Source organism: Pseudophryne corroboree, chromosome 6 (genome assembly GCF_028390025.1).
Source record: "Pseudophryne corroboree isolate aPseCor3 chromosome 6, aPseCor3.hap2, whole genome shotgun sequence".
In the NCBI taxonomy this organism is placed as follows: domain Eukaryota; kingdom Metazoa; phylum Chordata; class Amphibia; order Anura; family Myobatrachidae; genus Pseudophryne; species Pseudophryne corroboree.
In genome coordinates this window covers 495,285,957-495,306,382 of record NC_086449.1, presented here as the reverse complement: position 1 = coordinate 495,306,382, position 20,426 = coordinate 495,285,957, and positions in this window count along the sequence as shown.

The following is a 20,426-nucleotide window of genomic DNA, read 5'->3' as shown; positions in this document are numbered from 1 at the left end:
GTTTCCTACATTTCCTGCAATCAGGATTATCTATGGGTCTCAAATTGGGATCCATTAAGGTTCAAATTTCGGCCCTGTCAATATTCTTCCAAAAAGAATTGGCCTCTGTCCCTGAGGTCCAGACTTTTGTCAAGGGAGTACTGCATATACAGCCTCCTGTGGTGCCTCCGGTGGCACCGTGGGATCTAAATGTAGTTTTAGATTTCCTCAAATCCCATTGGTTTGAACCATTGAAAAAGGTGGATTTGAAATATCTCACATTGAAAGTGACTATGTTACTAGCCCTGGCCTCTGCCAGGAGAGTATCTGAATTGGCGGCTTTATCTTATAAAAGTCCTTATCTAATCTTCCATTCGGATAGGGCAGAACTGCGGACTCGTCCGCATTTTCTCCCTAAAGTGGTATCAGCATTTCATCTGAACCAACCTATTGTGGTGCCTGCGGCCACTAGCGACTTGGAGGACTCCAAGTTGTTGGACGTTGTCAGAGCCTTAAAAATATACATTGCAAGGACGGCTGGAGTCAGAAAATCTGACTCGCTGTTTATATTGTATGCACCCAACAAGTTGGGCGCACCTGCTTCTAAGCAGTCGATTGCTCGTTGGATTTGTAACACAATTCAACTTGCACATTCTGTGGCAGGCCTGCCACAGCCTAAAACTGTAAAAGCCCACTCCACAAGGAAGGTGGGCTCATCTTGGGCGGCTGCCCGAGGGGTCTCGGCATTACAACTCTGCCGAGCAGCTACGTGGTCGGGGGAGAACACGTTTGTAAAATTTTACAAATTTGATACCCTGGCAAAGGAGGACCTGGAGTTCTCTCATTCGGTGCTGCAGAGTCATCCGCACTCTCCCGCCCGTTTGGGAGCTTTGGTATAATCCCCATGGTCCTTTCAGGAACCCCAGCATCCACTTAGGACGATAGAGAAAATAAGAATTTACTTACCGATAATTCTATTTCTCGGAGTCCGTAGTGGATGCTGGGCGCCCATCCCAAGTGCGGATTATCTGCAATACTTGTACATAGTTATTGTTAACTAATTCGGGTTATTGTTAAGGAGCCATCCTTAAGAGGCCCTTTCTGTTGTCATACTGTTAACTGGGTTTAGATCACAAGTTGTACGGTGTGATTGGTGTGGCTGGTATGAGTCTTACCCGGGATTCAAAATGCCTCCCTTATTGTGTATGCTCGTCCGGGCACAGTACCTAACTGGAGTCTGGGGGAGGGTCATAGGGGGAGGAGCCAGTGCACACCACCTGACCTAGTAAAGCTTTACTTTTTTGTGCCCTGTCTCCTGCGGAGCCGCTATTCCCCATGGTCCTTTCAGGAACCCCAGCATCCACTACGGACTCCGAGAAATAGAATTATCGGTAAGTAAATTCTTATTTTTTGTGCTAGACTATGGTGTTCTTTAAAAAAACTCATTGACCCTATAATTGTGATATATATATATATATATATATATATATATATATATATATATATATATATATATATATATATATATATATATATATATGTATATAAATTCTGAATTAACATCTCTGATTCCATGTGTGCAATTTCACTGCAGTCTGCTGTTTGTCAAAATTTTTCTTAGCAATAGGTTTGTTAACCCCGGCCTCATTATTAGGCAGCGATAGCCCGAGGCTATACCGCAGGGATTTTTCAGTTCCAAACATACTGTAAAAGCCCTCGTGCCTGAAAATTGGGTTGCTGTGCTTTGGTTCACTGGCCCTCATGTTTATTTAAGAGCTACATTTGTGTGTCACACTCTTGGTAAGCAGTATTTTTAGTATTTTTACCTCCCAGCCACAAGCTATTGTTTACTTATTTATGCAGCTGAAACTCTTTTTACGTTAGTAACTAAAAAACAATTATAGTTGTCAATGACATTTTACTTTATTCACACTTGTTTTAACCAATTAATTGATGTTATTTTCAACTAAATTAAGAGTTATGTCACAAGAAAATCATGAATAAAGTTCTATATAACAGAGTAGCACATTAAATTGCAAAATAAAAAGAAATTGCTGCTCCGAATTTTAATTGTTTACTAGTGTTTACCATGTGAATGCTTACAGGGGATAGGTATAATATCCCGGCTGTGCCCATTCTGATAGTCACAATCTCGGCAGGCGGCATCCTAATATAGGGTTACATCCCGCAACCTAACCTTAACTCTGCCCCTTCGGCAGCCTAACCCTCAGGGCAGTGAGGTGCGGTGAGGTGAGGCAGAGCCTTTCCTGTCATTCATTCTGCTATTGTGGACACGCATCCTCCCACACGGCTAGACGGCTTCAGGCGGCTTCTGGAAGTAGGTAGCGGCACAAACACGAGGGAGAACGGAGACGTCCGGTGCCTCCCAGCCGGCTCCTTTCAATTCAATACTGCTGACCCGATCTCTGAACATTATCAGCACGTCTTGGTGGTGAGCGTGGTATGATCCATTTATGATCTAAGCACTAATACCGGTCGAATACATAATTTATTCTTCAAATATCTATTGGAACTTTACCTAGTGCTCGGGATGAGCACCTGCGGGGACATTAAATTCAACTATTTGCGGGACTACTACCAATTGATATCCCCCATTACCCAAATCAGTGCACTGATTAAAGTTAGGTTGATCCACCTCGTATTAGGATTTAGGAAAATTATCCACTAGGTTGGATTACTATACATAGAAATTGAAAATCAGTATCATGTGGGAAGTGATTTCTGCTATATAGGGGTATATGCAATTGCGGTCGAATTCGCGGCAATTATCGCCGTTTTTTAATTCGACCAAATTCGCCAGGTGAATCCCGGCAGGTGCCTGCCGGGATTCACCATATTCAATGAAAAACGGATTCGCCAGAATCGCGGGCGAAAATCGGCCGATTTGGCGGATTTTGCCGCGATTTTAAAAAACGGGAAAAAAACGTGAAAAACCCGAAAAAAAAATGGCGTGGGGTCCCCCCTCCAAAGCATAACCAGCCTCGGGCTCTTTGAGCTGGTCCTGGTTCTAAAAATGCAGGGGAAAAATTGGCCAGGGATCCCCCGTATTTTTAAAACCAGCACCGGGCTCTGCGCCTGATGCTGGTGCCAAAAATACGGGGGACAAAAAGAGTAGGGGTCCCCCGTATTTTTAACACCAGCATCGGGCTCCACTAGCTGGACAGATAATGCCACAGCCGGGGGTCACTTTTATGCCGTGCCCTGCGGCCGTGGCATCAAATATCCAACTAGTCACCCCTGGCCGGGGTACCCTGGGGGAGTGGGGACCCCTTCAATCAAGGGGTCCCCCCCCCCCAGCCACCCAAGGGCCAGGGGTGAAGCCCGAGGCTGTCCCCCCCCCATCCAATGGGCTGCGGATGGGGGGGCTGATAGCCTTTGTGATAATAAAAAGATATTGTTTTTTCCATTAGTACTACAAGTCCCAGCAAGCCTCCCCCGCAAGCTGGTACTTGGAGAACCACAAGTACCAGCATGCGGGAGAAAAACGGGCCCGCTGGTACCTGTAGTACTACTGGAAAAAAAATACCCAAATAAAAACAGGACACAGACACCGTGACTTGTACAACTTTATTACATACTGCCGACACACACATACTTACCTATGTTGACACGCCGACTGCCACGGTCGCCGACGATCCGAGGGTACCTGTGAAAAAATTATACTCGCCTTCCAGCGTCCAGAGGTACATCCACGTCCAGAGGTAAATCCACGTTCTTGGCAAAAAAACAAACCGAACACCGATCCATACCGGACTAGAAAGGGGTCCAATGTTTTCACATCAGACCCCTTTCTCCCGAATGCCGGGACATCACGTGACTCCTGTCACTGACGTCCCTTCAGCCAATCAGGAAGCGCTACTTCCGTGGCGCTCACCTGATTGGCTGTCCGCTGTCTGTACTGTGACAGCGCATCGCAAAGCCGCTCCATTACTTTCAATGGTGGGAACTTTGCGGGTAGCGGTGGGGTCACCCGCCGGTCAGCCGCTGACCGGCGGGTGACCTTACCGCTAGCCGCTAAGTTCCCACCATTGAATATAATGGAGGGAGCTGTGCGATGCGCTGTCACAGTGCAGACAGCGCTCAGCCAATCAGGTGAGCGCAATTCCTGATTGGCTTAGAGACCTGTCAGTGACAGCTGTCACTGACAGGTCTCATTCGTGGAAAGGTGTCCCATGTGTCAGCATGGGACCCCTTTCAGTCCGTTTTTGGTGCGGGTATTTGCGTTTTCTTATTTTGCCAAGTCCGTGGATTTATCTCTGGACCATGGTTGAGGTGAGTATTTTGAACTTTTCTTTACAGGTATCCGTGGATTCTACATGGAGAAGAGGACCGATGTCGGCGTGTGAACATAGGTAAGTATGTGTGTGTCGACGTATGAAATAAAGTTTTACTGTCGACGGTGTGTGTGTCCTGTTTTTATTTGGGTATTTTTTTCCCAGTAGTACTACAGGTACCAGCGGGCCCGTTTTTCTCCCGCATGCTGGTACTTGTGGTTCTCCAAGTACCAGCTTGCGGGGGAGGCTTGCTGGGACTTGTAGTACTATTGGAAAAAACAATATCTTTTTATTATCACAAAGGCTATCAGCCCCCCCATCCGCAGCCCATTGGATGGGGGGGACAGCCTCGGGCTTCACCCCTGGCCCTTGGGTGGCTGGGGGGGGGGGGACCCCTTGATTGAAGGGGTCCCCACTCCCCCAGGGTACCCCGGCCAGGGGTGACTAGTTGGATATTTGATGCCACGGCCGCAGGGCACGGCATAAAAGTGACCCCCGGCTGTGGCATTATCTGTCCAGCTAGTGGAGCCCGATGCTGGTGTTAAAAATACGGGGGACCCCTACTCTTTTTGTCCCCCGTATTTTTGGCACCAGCACCAGGCGCAGAGCCCGGTGCTGGTTTTAAAAATACGGGGGATCCCCTGTCAATTTTTTCCCCGCATTTTTAGAACCAGGACCAGCTCAATGAGCCCGAGGCTGGTTATGCTTTGGAGGGGGGACCCCACGCCATTTTTTTTAATGATTTTACCCTTCCAGCATAAAAAAAAAAAAAAAAATAATAATAATATTTTAAAAAATATATAAATAATATTTGTGCCTCCCAAAAAAAAAAAAAAAAGTACCTAATCCCTTCTAATATAAATAGATCTGCTATTCCCAAAAAAAAAAAACACCAAAAAAAACATGTTTAAAATTTTTTTATTTGTTTTCACCCTCCAAAGTGTGGCGGATTGAAAATGACGAATTTGCTGTCTAAAAGCACTGCTGTCGAATTTCCAAACTTGAATTGAATATGCTTTGGTCGAATTGCAGCACTTGTATCATTGCAGAAAAGTCGAATTTGCAAAAATTCGAATTTCAAAAAGTCGAATTTTGAAAGTCCGTTTTTTGGTCGGAAAGCACTGGATTGCATAGGGGAATTTTTTTTTTTTGGTCGAAAATGACCCGAAATTCGACAATTTCGGGAATTCGACCACAATTGCATATACCCCTTAATCTTATTCACTCAGTTATGTATATTATGTACATTATTTATATATTTTATTGTGGTTGATTATTGAGTTTTAAAGTGCATTATATTAAATAAATTACTAAGAATTTTGCATATGTTCTTAATTATCCTATGGACCATATGGTAATGAGCGCAGAGTAATTGTATATATTCTTTTTATACTTATGTTTGTGCCAGAGTTTTTACTGTATTTCTCTATCGTCCTAGTGGATGCTGGGGTTCCTGAAAGGACCATGGGGAATAGCAGCCGGCTCCGCAGGAGACAGGGCACAAAAGTAAAGCTTTCCGATCAGGTGGTGTGCACTGGCTCCTCCCCCTATGACCCTCCTCCAAGCCAGTTAGATTTTTGTGCCCGGCCGAGAAGGGTGCAATCTAGGTGGCTCTCCTAAAGAGCTGCTTAGAAAAGTTTAGCTTAGGTTTTTTTACTTTACAGTGAGTCCTGCTGGCAACAGGATCACTGCAACGAGGGACTTAGGGGAGAAGAAGTGAACTCACCTGCGTGCAGGATGGATTGGCTTCTTGGCTACTGGACATCAGCTCCAGAGGGACGATCACAGGTACAGCCTGGATGGTCACCGGAGCCTTGCCGCCGGCCCCCTTGCAGATGCTGAAGTAAGAAGAGGTCCAGAATCGGCGGCAGAAGACTCCTCAGTCTTCTAAAGGTAGCGCACAGCACTGCAGCTGTGCGCCATTTTCCTCTCAGCACACTTCACACGGCAGTCACTGAGGGTGCAGGGCGCTGGGAGGGGGGCGCCCTGGGAGGCAAATGAATACCTATTTTGGCTAAAAATACCTCACATATAGCCTCCGGAGGCTATATGGAGATATTTAACCCCTGCCAGAATCCGTTAAGAGCGGGAGACGAGGCCGCCGAAAAAGGGGCGGGGCCTATCTCCTCAGCACACAGCGCCATTTTCCCTCACAGAAAGGCTGGAGGGAAGGCTCCCAGGCTCTCCCCTGCACTGCACTACAGAAACAGGGTTAAAACAGAGAGGGGGGGCACTAATTTGGCGTTAGAAATATATATAAAAAATGCTATAAGGGAAAACACTTATATAAGGTTGTCCCTATATAATTATAGCGTTTTTGGTGTGTGCTGGCAAACTCTCCCTCTGTCTCTCCAAAGGGCTAGTGGGTCCTGTCCTCTATCAGAGCATTCCCTGTGTGTGTGCTGTGTGTCGGTACGTGTGTGTCGACATGTAGGAGGACGATGTTGGTGAGGAGGCGGAGCAATTGCCTGTAATGGTGATGTCACTCTCTAGGGAGTCGACACCGGAATGGATGGCTTATTTAGGGAATTACGTGATAATGTCAACACGCTGCAAGGTCGGTTGACGACATGAGACGGCCGACAAACAATTAGTACCGGTCCAGACGTCTCAAAAACACCGTCAGGGGTTTTTAAAACGCCCGTTTACTTTAGTCGGTCGACACAGACACAGACAGGGACACTGAATCCAGTGTCGACGGTGAATAAACAAACGTATTCCTTATTAGGGCCACACGTTAAGGGCAATGAAGGAGGTGTTACATATTTCTGATACTACAAGTACCACAAAAGAGGGTATTATGTGGGATGTGAAAAAACTACCATAGTTTTTCCTGAATCAGATAAATTAAATAAAGTGTGTGATGATGCGTGGGTTCCCCCCGATAGAAAATTATGGGCGGTATACCCTTTCCCGCCAGAAGTTAGGGCGCGTTGGGAAACACCCCTTAGGGTGGATAAGGCGCTCACACGCTTATCAAAACAAGTGGCGGTACCGTCTATAGATAGGGCCGTCCTCAAGGACCAGCTGACAGGAGGCTGGAAAATATCATAAAAAGTATATACACACATACTGGTGTTATACTGCGACCAGCGATCGCCTCAGCCTGGATGTGCAGAGCTGGGGTGGCTTGGTCGGATTCCCTGACTAAAAATATTGATACCCTTGACAGGGACAGTATTTTATTGACTATAGAGCATTTAAAGGATGCATTTCTATATATGCGAGATGCACAGAGAGATATTTGCACTCTGGCATCAAGAGTAAATGCGATGTCCATAACTGCCAGAAGATGTTATGGACACGACAGTGGTCAGGTGATGCAGATTCCAAACGGCACAAAGGTGTATTGCCGTATAAAGGAAGAGGAGTTATTTGGGGTCGGTCCATCGGATCTGGTGGCCACGGCAACTGCTGGAAAATCCACCGTTTTTACCCTAAGTCACATCTCTGCAGAAAAAGACACCGTCTTTTCAGCCTCAGTCCTTTCGTCCCTATAAGATCATATCTGCCCAGGGATAGAGGAAAGGGAAGAAGACTGCAGCAGGCAGCCCATTCCCAGGAACAGAAGCGTTCCACCGCTTCTGACAAGTTCTCAGCATGGCGCTGAGACCGTACAGGACCCCTGGATCCTACAAGTAGTATCCCAGGGGTACAGATTGGAATGTCGAGACGTTTCCCCTTCGCAGGCTCCTGAAGTCTGCTTTACCAAGGTCTCCCTCCGACAAGGAGGCAGTATGGGAAAAAATTCACAAGCTGTATTCCCAGCAGGTGATAATTAAATTACCCCTCCTACTACAAGAAAAGGGGTATTATTCCACACTATATTGTGGTACTGAAGCCAGAAGGCTAGGTGAGACTTATTCTAAAAAAATTTTTTGAACACTTACAAAGGTTCAAATCAAGATGGAGTCACTCAGAGCAGTGATAACGAACCAGGAAGAAGGGGACTATATAGTGTCCCGGGACATCAGGGATGCTTACCTCTATGTCCCAAATTTGCCCTTCTCACTAAGGGTACCTCAGGTTCGTGGTGCAGAACTGTCACTATCAGTTTCAGACGCTGCCGTTTGGATTGTCCACGGCACCCCGGGTCTTTACCAAGGTAATGGCCGAAATGATGATTCTTCTTCGAAGAAAAGGCGTCTTAATTATCCCTTACTTGGACGATCTCCTGATAAGGGCATAGTCCAGGGAACAGTTGGAGGTCGGAGTAGCACTATCTAGGATACTGCTACAACAGCACGGGTGGATTCTAAATATTCCAAAATCGCAGCTGATCCCGACGACACGTCTGCTGTGCCTAGGGATGATTCTGGACACAGTCCAGAAAAAGGTGTTTCTCCCGGAAGAGAAAGTCAGGGAGTTATCCGAGCTAGTCAGGAACCTCCTAAAAACAGTGCATCATTGCACAAGGGTCCTGGTAAAAATGGTGGCTTCCTACGAAGCAATTCCATTCGGCAGATTTCACGCAAGAACTTTTCAGTGGGATCTGCTGGACAAATGGTCCGGATCGCATCTTCAGATGCATCAGCGGATAACCCTATATCCAAGGACAAGTGTGTCTCTCCCGTGGTGGTTATAGAGTGCTCATCTTCTAGAGGGCCGCAGATTCGGCATTCAGGATTGGATGCTGGTGACCACGGAGCCCAGCCCGAGAGCCTGGGGAGCAGTCACACAAGGAAAAAATTTCCAGGGAGTGTGATCAAGTCTGGAGACTTTTCTCCACATAAATATACTGGAGCTAAGGGTAAATTTATAATGCTCTAAGCTTAGCAAGACCTCTGCTTCAAGGTCAGCCGGTATTGATCCAGTGGGAAAAACATCACGGCAGTCGCCCACGTAAACAGACAGGGCGACACAAGAAGCAGGAGGGCAATGGCAAAAACTGCAAGGACTTTTCGCTGGGCGGAAAATCATGTGATAGCACTGTCAGCAGTGTTTCATCCCGGGAATGGAAACTGGGAAGCAGACTTCCTCAGCAGGCACGACCTCCACCCGGGAGAGTGGAAACTTCATCGGGAAGTTTTTTCCACATGATTGTAAACCGTTGGGAAATACCAAAGGTGGACATGATGGCGTCCCGTCTGAACAAAAAACGGGACAGGTATTGCGCCAGGTCAAGAGACCCTCAGGCAATAGCTGTGGACGTTCTGGTAACACCGTGGGTGTACCAGTCGGTGTATGTGTTCCCTCCTCTGCTTCTCATACCTAAGGTGCTGAGAATTATAAGACGTAGAGGAGTAAGAACTATACTCATGGCTCCGGATTGGCCAAGAAGGACTTGGTACCCGGAACTTCAAGAGATGCTTACAGAGGTCTTATGGCCTCTGCCGCTAAGAAGGGATTTGCTTCAGCAAGTACCATGTCTGTTCCAAGACTTACCGCAGCTGCGTTTTGTCGGCATGGCGGTGGAAAGCCGGATCCTAAGGGAAAAAGGCATTCCGGAAGAGGTCATTCCTACCCTGGTCAAAGCCAGAAAGGAGGTGACCGCACAACATTATCACCACATGTGGCGAAAATATGTTGCGTGGTGTGAGGCCAGGAAGGCCCCACAAAGAAATTTCAACTCGGTCGTTTCCTGCATTTCCTGCAAACAGGAGTGTCTATGGGCCTCAAATTGGGGTCCATTAAGGTTCAAATTTCGGCCCTGTCGATTTTCTTCCAGAAAGAATTGGCTTCAGTTCCTGAAGTCCAGAAGTTTGTCAAGGGAGTATTGCATATACAACCCCCTTTTGTGCCTCCAGTGGCACTGTGGGATCTCAACGTAGTTCTGGGATTCCTCAAATCACATTGGTTTAAAACCAGTCAAATCTGTGGATTTGAAGCATCTCACATGAAAAGTGACCATGCTCTTGGCCCTGGCCTTGACCAGGCGAGTGTCAAATTGGTGGTTTTTTCTCAAAAAAGCCCATATCTGTTTGTCCATTCGGACAGGGCAGAGCTGCGGACTCGTCCCCAGTTCTCTCCCTAAGGTGGTGTCAGTGTTTCACCTGAACCAGCTTATTATGGTGCCTTGCACCTACTAGGGACTTGGAGGACTCCAAGTTGCTAGATGTTGTCAGGGCCCTGAAAATATGTTCCAGGACGGCTGGAGTCAGGAAAACTGACTTGCTGTTATCCTGTATGCACCCAACAAACTGGGTGCTCTTGCTTCTAAGCAGACTATTGCTAGTTGGATGTGTAATACAATTCAGCTTGCACATTCTGTGGCAGGCCTGCCACAGCCAAAATATGTAAATGCCCATTCCACAAGGAAGGTGGGCTCATCTTGGGCGGCTGCCCGAGGGGTCTCGGCTTTACAACTTTGCCGAGCAGCTACTTGGTCAGGGGCAAACACGTTTGCTAAATTCTACAAATTTGATACCCTGGCTAAGGAGGACCTGGAGTTCTCTCATTCGGTGCTGCAGAGTCATCCGCACTCTCCCGCCCGTTTGGGAGCTTTGGTATAATCCCCATGGTCCTTTCAGGAACCCCAGCATCCACTAGGACGATAGAGAAAATAAGAATTTACTTACCGATAATTCTATTTCTCGGAGTCCGTAGTGGATGCTGGGCACCCATCCCAAGTGCGGATTATCTGCAATACTTGTACATAGTTACAAAAATCGGGTTATTATTGTTGTGAGCCATCTTTTCAGAGGCTCCGCTGTTATCATACTGTTAACTGGGTTTAGATCACAAGTTGTACGGTGTGATTGGTGTGGCTGGTATGAGTCTTACCCGGGATTCAAAATTCCTCCCTTATTGTGTACGCTCGTCCGGGCACAGTACCTAACTGGCTTGGAGGAGGGTCATAGGGGGAGGAGCCAGTGCACACCACCTGATCGGAAAGCTTTACTTTTGTGCCCTGTCTCCTGCGGAGCCGGCCGCTATTCCCCATGGTCCTTTCAGGAACCCCAGCATCCACTACGGACTCCGAGAAATAGAATTATCGGTAAGTAAATTCTTATTATTTATATGAAAAATACAAAGAATATGTTAAAAATATCGTCTTTGTATTATTCTAATAATTTTTATGTAAAAACTCTGGAGTAAAAAGTTTATGGCTCAGCTGCTTATCTTTTCCGCACATCTCTGATGAAAACCTACCAAATTTACAGAAGTTTATACTTCTGCATCTTTGCATAATGCCCACATGTACCCTCTGGCTCATATATTTTGTGTAAATCTGGCTCTGGCATTAGCCAGTGTCTCCTGAGATATTTACCTCACCGCACGTCCCTGCCTCAGGGGTATATCTAAGGGTCCGAGAGCCCCTGGCAAAGTAAGGGGCTGATGCCCCCCATATTTGAAATAAGATAGACGTGAGTGCAGAAAAAGGGGTGTGGTCTTGTGGAAATGGGGCGTGGCCACACAATAATACCCCAATTCAAATTAAGCCACACAATAGTTTTCCTTATTTACATTACACTGCATAGTAATGCCCCTTATTCACATTACACCGCACAGTAGTCCCTTTATTCACAAAACATAACACAGTGTTGTCTCTTATTCATGTTATGCTGCACAATGGTACACCCTTATACAAGTTATACCACACACTAAAGCTGCTTATTAACATTATACTACACAGTAGTACCCCTTATACTCATTATGCCACACAGTAGTGCCCCTTACACATTATGCCCACACAGTAGTAGTGCCCCTTACACATTATGCGCACAGTAGTAGTACCCATTACACATTATGCCCACAGCAGTAGTGCCCCTTATACACTATGCCTACAGTATTGGTGCCCCTTACACATTATGCCCACTGTAGTAGTGCCCTTTACACAATATGCCCAGACAGCAGTAGTGCTCCTTACACATTATGCCCACAGTAGTGCCCCTTACACATTATGCCCACACAGTAGTAGTGCCCCTTGCACAGTAGTAGTACCCATTACACATTATGCCCACAGCAGTAGTGCCCCTTATACACTATGCCTACAGTATTGGTGCCCCTTACACATTATGCCCACTGTAGTAGTGCCCTTTACACAATATGCCCAGACAGCAGTAGAGCTCCTTACACATTATGCCCACAAATTGAAAGATATGTTTTAGGTGTTACAAGTGTGCGCAAAACAAGCAAAATCATGCAGAAGAAATACACGTAAAAATAGAGTGTTCATCCAACACTCCCAAACAACTAGGTAATATTCTGAAAGATTTATTACGTGCTTAATCCTGCGCTATTCTGCTCAAACCATGAACAAACATATACCGAAGGGCTGTGCACAAGAAAAAAACATGCAGAATTTGTGTACACATGCAAAGCACCACCTCCAAATGAAAATAATATACTGAGCTTTTATAAATGATGAATGAGTCACAGGCTTCTGTGAGTAGCTTCTCAGTACATGTCGAGTGTAGTACCGTTCAGGAATTTCTGAAATAAAGATAACGGTGCTTCCCTCATAGGTTGTTAACCATTACAGGGGGGATCAGCACAGAGAATAAATGATAGTGCAGTATTTTGTATAAAATGGAGAGAGTTTTAATACAAATTGCACTTACAACAAATAAGAATAAAAATCACATATAAAACATCCTTTCGTGGTGACACTGGAACACTACAAGCATATCACCCAAATCCTGTTGATGTATTTCAGGAAGGGATTGGCAGCCACAGTTCCGGAATCTGCAGAAACTTCTCCAGAGTGACAATGCAGGGTGAATAAGTGTCCGACCGGCAGGAGTTTGTAAACCACACTTAACGCGTTTCGGACCTCGCTGGGTCCTTCGTCAGAAGTGTGGCTATAGTCCCAGAGTGAGTCTTTTAAAGGATTGTTAATTATTACAAAGTACATACAGCGGTGCGGGATCTTCATTTCCTGAACGGAAATGACGTCATCTAGACGGCAGCGCTGCGTTCCACGGACATCCATCAGGCGCACTCGCCGGAAGCAGGAAGCGCTGCTCTCTTTATGTCAGCATTGCGTTCCACTGCCGTACATAAAGTCCTCACATATAATAGATACGTCCAATACTTTGGTGCGCTGACAGTATAGATGGCAGATGTTGGTAATACAGTAATGTCCATATTAATATTAATATCCTGCCAAAAATATGGAATAAATGGTGATACATACATTCATGATTTGATAATTTCATATATTTAGCCATCACCATAGCAACTCCATAAAGTGACAGTGCATCTTTAAAAATACATAAAAAAAAATGAGAAAAACGTATATAATAAAAAAAAGGAGGAAATCTATTTATATTCATCATGTTAAAAAAACACTCCAATTCAAATTCATTATTCAGGCCATTAGGAATAAGGGTTTTTAATAGGAATATCCACCGCATCTCTGCTCTGGACAACCTTTTCTCTACATCTCTAGTTCTTAATTTTGGCAGGATTAGTTCTATACCACAGAAGAATTTTAAATGGCATTCCTTTTTGTCATGACATTTTTTAAAATGTGACGACACAGTATGTGTATCTAAACCTTTTCTAATGTTGTATATGTGCTCGGCCAGCCTAGTTTTTAAAGGTCTAGTTGTCCTGCCTACATAATGCAGGCCACAGCTGCAGCCGAACACATATACAACATTACGTGAGTTACACGTAATAAATTGATTAATGGTATAAGTGTTACCATTAATAATTAATTCTTTAATTTTGCTAGTCTCGCTTTTAACTGTTCGACACATAAGGCAACACCCGCAACGGTGGAAGCCCTTTGTTCGGATGCTCTGACGTGATTCTACATCTAGGCTACTTCTCACAAGTTTATCTTTGAGGACTGGAGCCTACCTATAGATGAATGATGGTGCAGATGGAAGGGTGTCAGCAAGAATCTGATCCTGTAATAAGAGTTTCCAATTTGTTCTAAAAATCTTTTCTATACTTTTAAAATCATTACTGTACTGGCTAATAAAGGCCCATTCATATTTATCACTTTTTCCATTTTCACAGGTCTTGGTCCTCAACAAGTCCTCTTTTCTATCATTCAACTGCAGATCACAGATTTCTTTGTCAGTGCAATTTCGTTTAACCCTTGAGAACTTGCTGAACGGAATTCCCTCCAACCAGTTGTCATGGTGCAGGCTCGATCTCTCAATAAAACCATTAATATCAGTCGGTTTTCTATAGGTTTTAGTTTTAATGATACCCTGATCGATATAAATGCAAAGATCCAAAAAATGAATTTCCTTTTTACTGAATGAGGATGTGAGTTTTATTGCCATATCATTCTCATTAAGTTGTTGAAGAAACATAATCAAAGACTCTTCATCACCCTTCCATACAAATAAAATGTCATCTATATACCTCTGCCAGGACACCAGGCTCGCCACCAGCTCGCCTCCGTTCCATATCTGGCGATCCTCCCAATACGCCATAAACAGATTTGCGTAGCTGGGTGCGAAATACTGCACTATCATTTATTCTCTGTGCTGATCCCCCCTGTAATGGTTAACAACCTATGAGGGAAGCACCGTTATCTTTATTTCAGAAATTCCTGAATGGTACTACACTCGACATGTACTGAGAAGCTACTCACAGAAGCCTGTGACTCATTTATCATTTATAAAAGCTCAGTATATTATTTTCATTTGGAGGTGGTGCTTTGCATGTGTACACCAATTCTGCATGTTTTTTTCTTGTGCACAGCCCTTCGGTATATGTTTGTTCATGGTTTGAGCAGAATAGTGCAGGATTAAGCACGTAATAAATCTTTCAGAATATTACCTAGTTGTTTGGAGTGTTGGATGAACACTCTATTTTTACGTGTATTTCTGCTGCATGATTTTGCTTGTTTTGCGCACACTTGTAACACCTAAAACATATCTTTCAATTAGTTCTATTTCATCCCTTAGGGGTTACGTCGTGCTGCAGACATGTTCAATTTTAGAGAAACAAGGAAAGAGTTAATATCGTCCACTTTCTCAAAAACCAATGATATAATTGATGTTTGTGATGAGGACTTAGATACTATTTTTTCTAAATTAGAGGGGGTGATGTTAAAAGAGAATCGTTTATGGTGGGAATTAATTACCCTAGAGAAGTACCATGCTGATCAGATTATTCCCAAAGGCCTTAAAATTGTTAAGCCTCCTTCATTTACTACTGAAGATGGAAATTTCAAACGAGAATGGGACTCTATCTTGGATAGCTGTTCACTATCCTTGATAGGTCTCATTATTAAAGAGAGACGGTCAGCAATATCAAAGCTAAACGATGAAATAAATCTCCTACACACCCTCATTAATCCGTTTAAAGAACTTGAAGACTTTAGAACAGCTGAAAAAGAACTATTAAGGAAGATTAATAAGAATACTAAGGAACTAAGAGACAAAAAACATAAAAAATATTTAAGAGATATAGGGGAAGTGAACACAGGAAAACTATCAGTAATTCCTGAAAAACCTCCAAATAATATCCTTAATACACCCACTTGGAGGAAAAATAACGGAAGAAATTTTAGGCAACAAAATAGCAATCGGTGGAGAAATGATCCATATCAATATAATGAATCCTTTGAACCAGTTCGTAAAAGGCGAGGACCAAAAGGTAACTATAGAAACTATGACTATAGACAGAGATATAATCAGGAAAGTGGAGATCCTTACAGATGGGACACACGGAAGGTCCCACTTGAGAAAGTGTCTAGAAATCCCACTTTCCGTAACACCACTAATAGGTTCTCAGTCTTTCAAGAAATGCAAGACGAGAACCCATCTACCTCATACTCGCCTCATTTAAACTGGGATCCCAGAACCCCAAGGAGACCCAGAGTACAAAACATGTAAAAAATAAAAAAAGGAGGGGAAAAAGAGCAGGTATCAAACCTATACCCAATATACAAAAAAGAGTAAAAACACTCATGTATTAGATAAAGAGACAGAAGAAAATAATGAGGAAATTAAGATTTTTAATTTAAGTTCGAGAGTTTTAGATACTAATGAAGAAAGAGTCCTTAAAAAGGGACTCAAATTTGCTCCCTCGCATCAATCTAATCCTTTTAATATTTATATAGATGTACAGAAATTCGTCAGGAAACTGGCAGTAAAACGTTTCTTCCTGAATAAGGAGAAAGAAGCACCAAATATATGCACTGTGGAAACAACCAAAAAGTCCAAATTTAAACCCCCATCCACTTTTTACCCGACTCATTGTAGGGGAAGCTGTGTTGACTGCTTCAACAAGGTTGTTTGCAGTGAAATAGATACATTGTTGATGAATAGAAATAAAAAGGGCCCAAATAAATGTTTAAATCTTACTAGAAAGGAGTTTAAAGCCATCAAATCCTTGAAGGAGGACCCAGAATTAATAATAAAACCCGCCGATAAAGGCGGGGGGGTTGTCCTAATGGACAAAAGTAAATATGTTGAAGATATCCACAAACAACTCAATAATGGAACTACCTATAAGAAACTAAAAAGTGACCCTACTATGAAGATAGAAAAAGCGTTGGGATTATTTACACAAAAAGCCATGGAAAATGGCGTTTTGACACAAAGTGAGGTAGATTTCATTAACATAAAAAATCCCACAATTCCAACAATATATACTCTCCCAAAAGTTCACAAAGACCGTAACAACCCCACTGGTCACCCGATTATTTCGGGCTGTAATAGTATTACCTCAAACCTCTCTGCGGTAATTGATTATTACCTACAACCATTAGTAACTTCAACTAAAGCCTATTTAAAAGACACAGGGGATGTCCTTAGAAAACTTAAGGATCATATCTGGGAGTCTGATCAAATTTTATGTAGTGCTGATGTTACCACACTATATACGGTAATTGAGATGGAAAGGGGGTTAACAGCAGTTTCCTTCTTCTTGAATGGAAGTGATTTGGACCAACATACCAAAAATTTCATCTTAGAAGGAATAGAGTTTATACTTGCCAACAATTATTTTATTTTTGGTGATTTTTACCTACAGGTTGTTGGCACTGCCATGGGCACCAGGTTCGCACCCAGCTACGTAAATCTGTTTATGGCGTATTGGGAGGATCGCCAGATATGGAACGGAGGCGAGCTGGTGGCGAGCCTGGTGTCCTGGCAGAGGTATATAGATGACATTTTATTTGTATGGAAGGGTGATGAAGAGTCTTTGATTATGTTTCTTCAACAACTTAATGAGAATGATATGGCAATAAAACTCACATCCTCATTCAGTAAAAAGGAAATTCATTTTTTGGATCTTTGTATTTATATCGATCAGGGTATCATTAAAACTAAAACCTATAGAAAACCGACTGATATTAATGGTTTTATTGAGAGATCGAGCCTGCACCATGACAACTGGTTGGAGGGAATTCCGTTCAGCCAGTTATCAAGGGTTAAACGAAATTGCACTGACAAAGAAATCTGTGATCTGCAGTTGAATGAAATCTCAGAACGTTTTAAACAGAAGGGTTACTCCTCAGGTACAATTGAGAAAGCAAGGACTAAAATAAACAATATAGAAAGAGAGGATTTGTTGAGGACCAAGACCTGTGAAAATGGAAAAAGTGATAAATATGAATGGGCCTTTATTAGCCAGTACAGTAATGATTTTAAAAGTATAGAAAAGATTTTTAGAACAAATTGGAAACTCTTATTACAGGATCAGATTCTTGCTGACACCCTTCCATCTGCACCATCATTCATCTATAGGAAGGCTCCAGTCCTCAAAGATAAACTTGTGAGAAGTAGCCTAGATGTAGAATCACGTCAGAGCATCCGAACAAAGGGCTTCCACCGTTGCGGGTGTTGCCTTATGTGTCGAACAGTTAAAAGCGAGACTAGCAAAATTAAAGAATTATTAATGGTAACACTTATACCATTAATCAATTTATTACGTGTAACTCACGTAATGTTGTATATGTGTTCGGCTGCAGCTGTGGCCTGCATTATGTAGGCAGGACAACTAGACCTTTAAAAACTAGGCTGGCCGAGCACATATACAACATTAGAAAAGGTTTAGATACACATACTGTGTCGTCACATTTTAAAAAATGTCATGACAAAAAGGAATGCCATTTAAAATTCTTCTGTGGTATAGAACTAATCCTGCCAAAATTAAGAACTAGAGATGTAGAGAAAAGGTTGTCCAGAGCAGAGATGCGGTGGATATTCCTATTAAAAACCCTTATTCCTAATGGCCTGAATAATGAATTTGAATTGGGGTGTTTTTTAACATGATGAATATAAATAGATTTCCTCCTTTTTTTTATTATATACGTTTTTCTCATTTTTTTTAATGTATTTTTAAAGATGCACTGTCACTTTATGGAGTTGCTATGGTGATGGCTAAATATAAGAAATTATCAAATCATGAATGTATGTATCACCATTTATTCCATATTTTTGGCAGGATATTAATATTAATATGGACATTACTGTATTACCAACATCTGCCATCTATACTGTCAGCGCACCAAAGTATTGGACGTATCTATTATATGTGAGGACTTTATGTACGGCAGTGGAACGCAATGCTGACATAAAGAGAGCAGCGCTTCCTGCTTCCGGCGAGTGCGCCTGATGGATGTCCGTGGAACGCAGCGCCGCCGTCTAGATGACGTCATTTCCGTTCGGGAAATAGGAAATGAAGATCCCGCACCGCTGTATGTACTTTGTAATAATTAACAATCCTTTAAAAGACTCACTCTGGGACTATAGCCACACTTCTGACGAAGGACCCAGCGAGGTCCGAAACGCGTTAAGTGTGGTTTACAAACTCCTGCCGGTCGGACACTTATTCACCCTGCATTGTCACTCTGGAGAAGTTTCTGCAGATTCCGGAACTGTGGCTGCCAATCCCTTCCTGAAATACATCAACAGGATTTGGGTGATATGCTTGTAGTGTTCCAGTGTCACCACGAAAGGATGTTTTATATGTGATTTTTATTCTTATTTGTTGTAAGTGCAATTTGTATTAAAACTCTCCATTTTATACAAAATACTGCACTATCATTTATTCTCTGTGCTGATCCCCCCTGTAATGGTTAACAACCTATGAGGGAAGCACCGTTATCTTTATTTCAGAAATTCCTGAACGGTACTACACTCGACATGTACTGAGAAGCTACTCACAGAAGCCTGTGACTCATTCATCATTTATAAAAGCTCAGTATATTATTTTCATTTGGAGGTGGTGCTTTGCATGTGTACACCAATTCTGCATGTTTTTTTCTTGTGCACAGCCCTTCGGTATATGTTTGTTCATGGTTTGAGCAGAATAGCGCAGGATTAAGCACATTATGCCCACAGTAGTAGTGCCCCTTACACATTATGCCCACACAGTAATCCTTATTACAACCTAGTTTACTTAAGTGGAGACATCAGCAGTGCCTCTATCTCTAAATCAGGGATGTGGAACCTTCAGCCCTCCAGCTGTTGCTGAACTACACATACCAGCATGCCCTACAACAGTTTTGCAATTTAGTCATGCTAAACCAGTCGCAGGGCACGCTGGGATGTGTAGTTCAACAACAGCTGGAGGGCCATGGGTTCCCCATCCCTGCTCTAAATAATGGAGAGCTCTGGGATACTTGTATATATTGCAAACATGATATCCAAAGAGAAAAAATATTTAAGTTGCCTTAAAGTGTAGTCCTGAATAAGGTCCACACTGACATACTCTGATTTATATATAGACATGTGGATGCTATGTAAGAATTATATTGGTTGGGGCAGTGACTTATTACACACGAAGACCCTTACTAAAGTTTTTGTCTATGAGCAGAGATATTGGGATACTGATAGACTGCACATACAGTATATAAATATATATGAATATAAAATGTAATGTATATAAATGAGAGACCTTCTTGCATAGCATCCACGTTTTTTTATAAACATAAAAGTATGCCAGTGTGGACCTTAATCAGGACTACACTTTAAGGCAATTTAACCTTGGATATCAAGTTTACAATATATATACAATTATCTCAGAGCGCTCTATTATTTAGAAATATAGTAGTAGCAGAACAGTAGGGCTGCTGGGAGATGTTTTGAGTCTGATCACTAGAGCGGTGAGGTGCCGCTGTACACCGGTGCTGGCAGTAACAGTTACTCACCATGTACAGTACTGCCACTACTATTTGATTCTATCCCCTAGCCGTGGGTGGCACCGCCAGGAGGCCCTGGCACCCCTGGCCAATGGATAGATATGCCCCTCCTAACCCTAACAGTCTCTTCCCGCAGCCTAACCATCCTC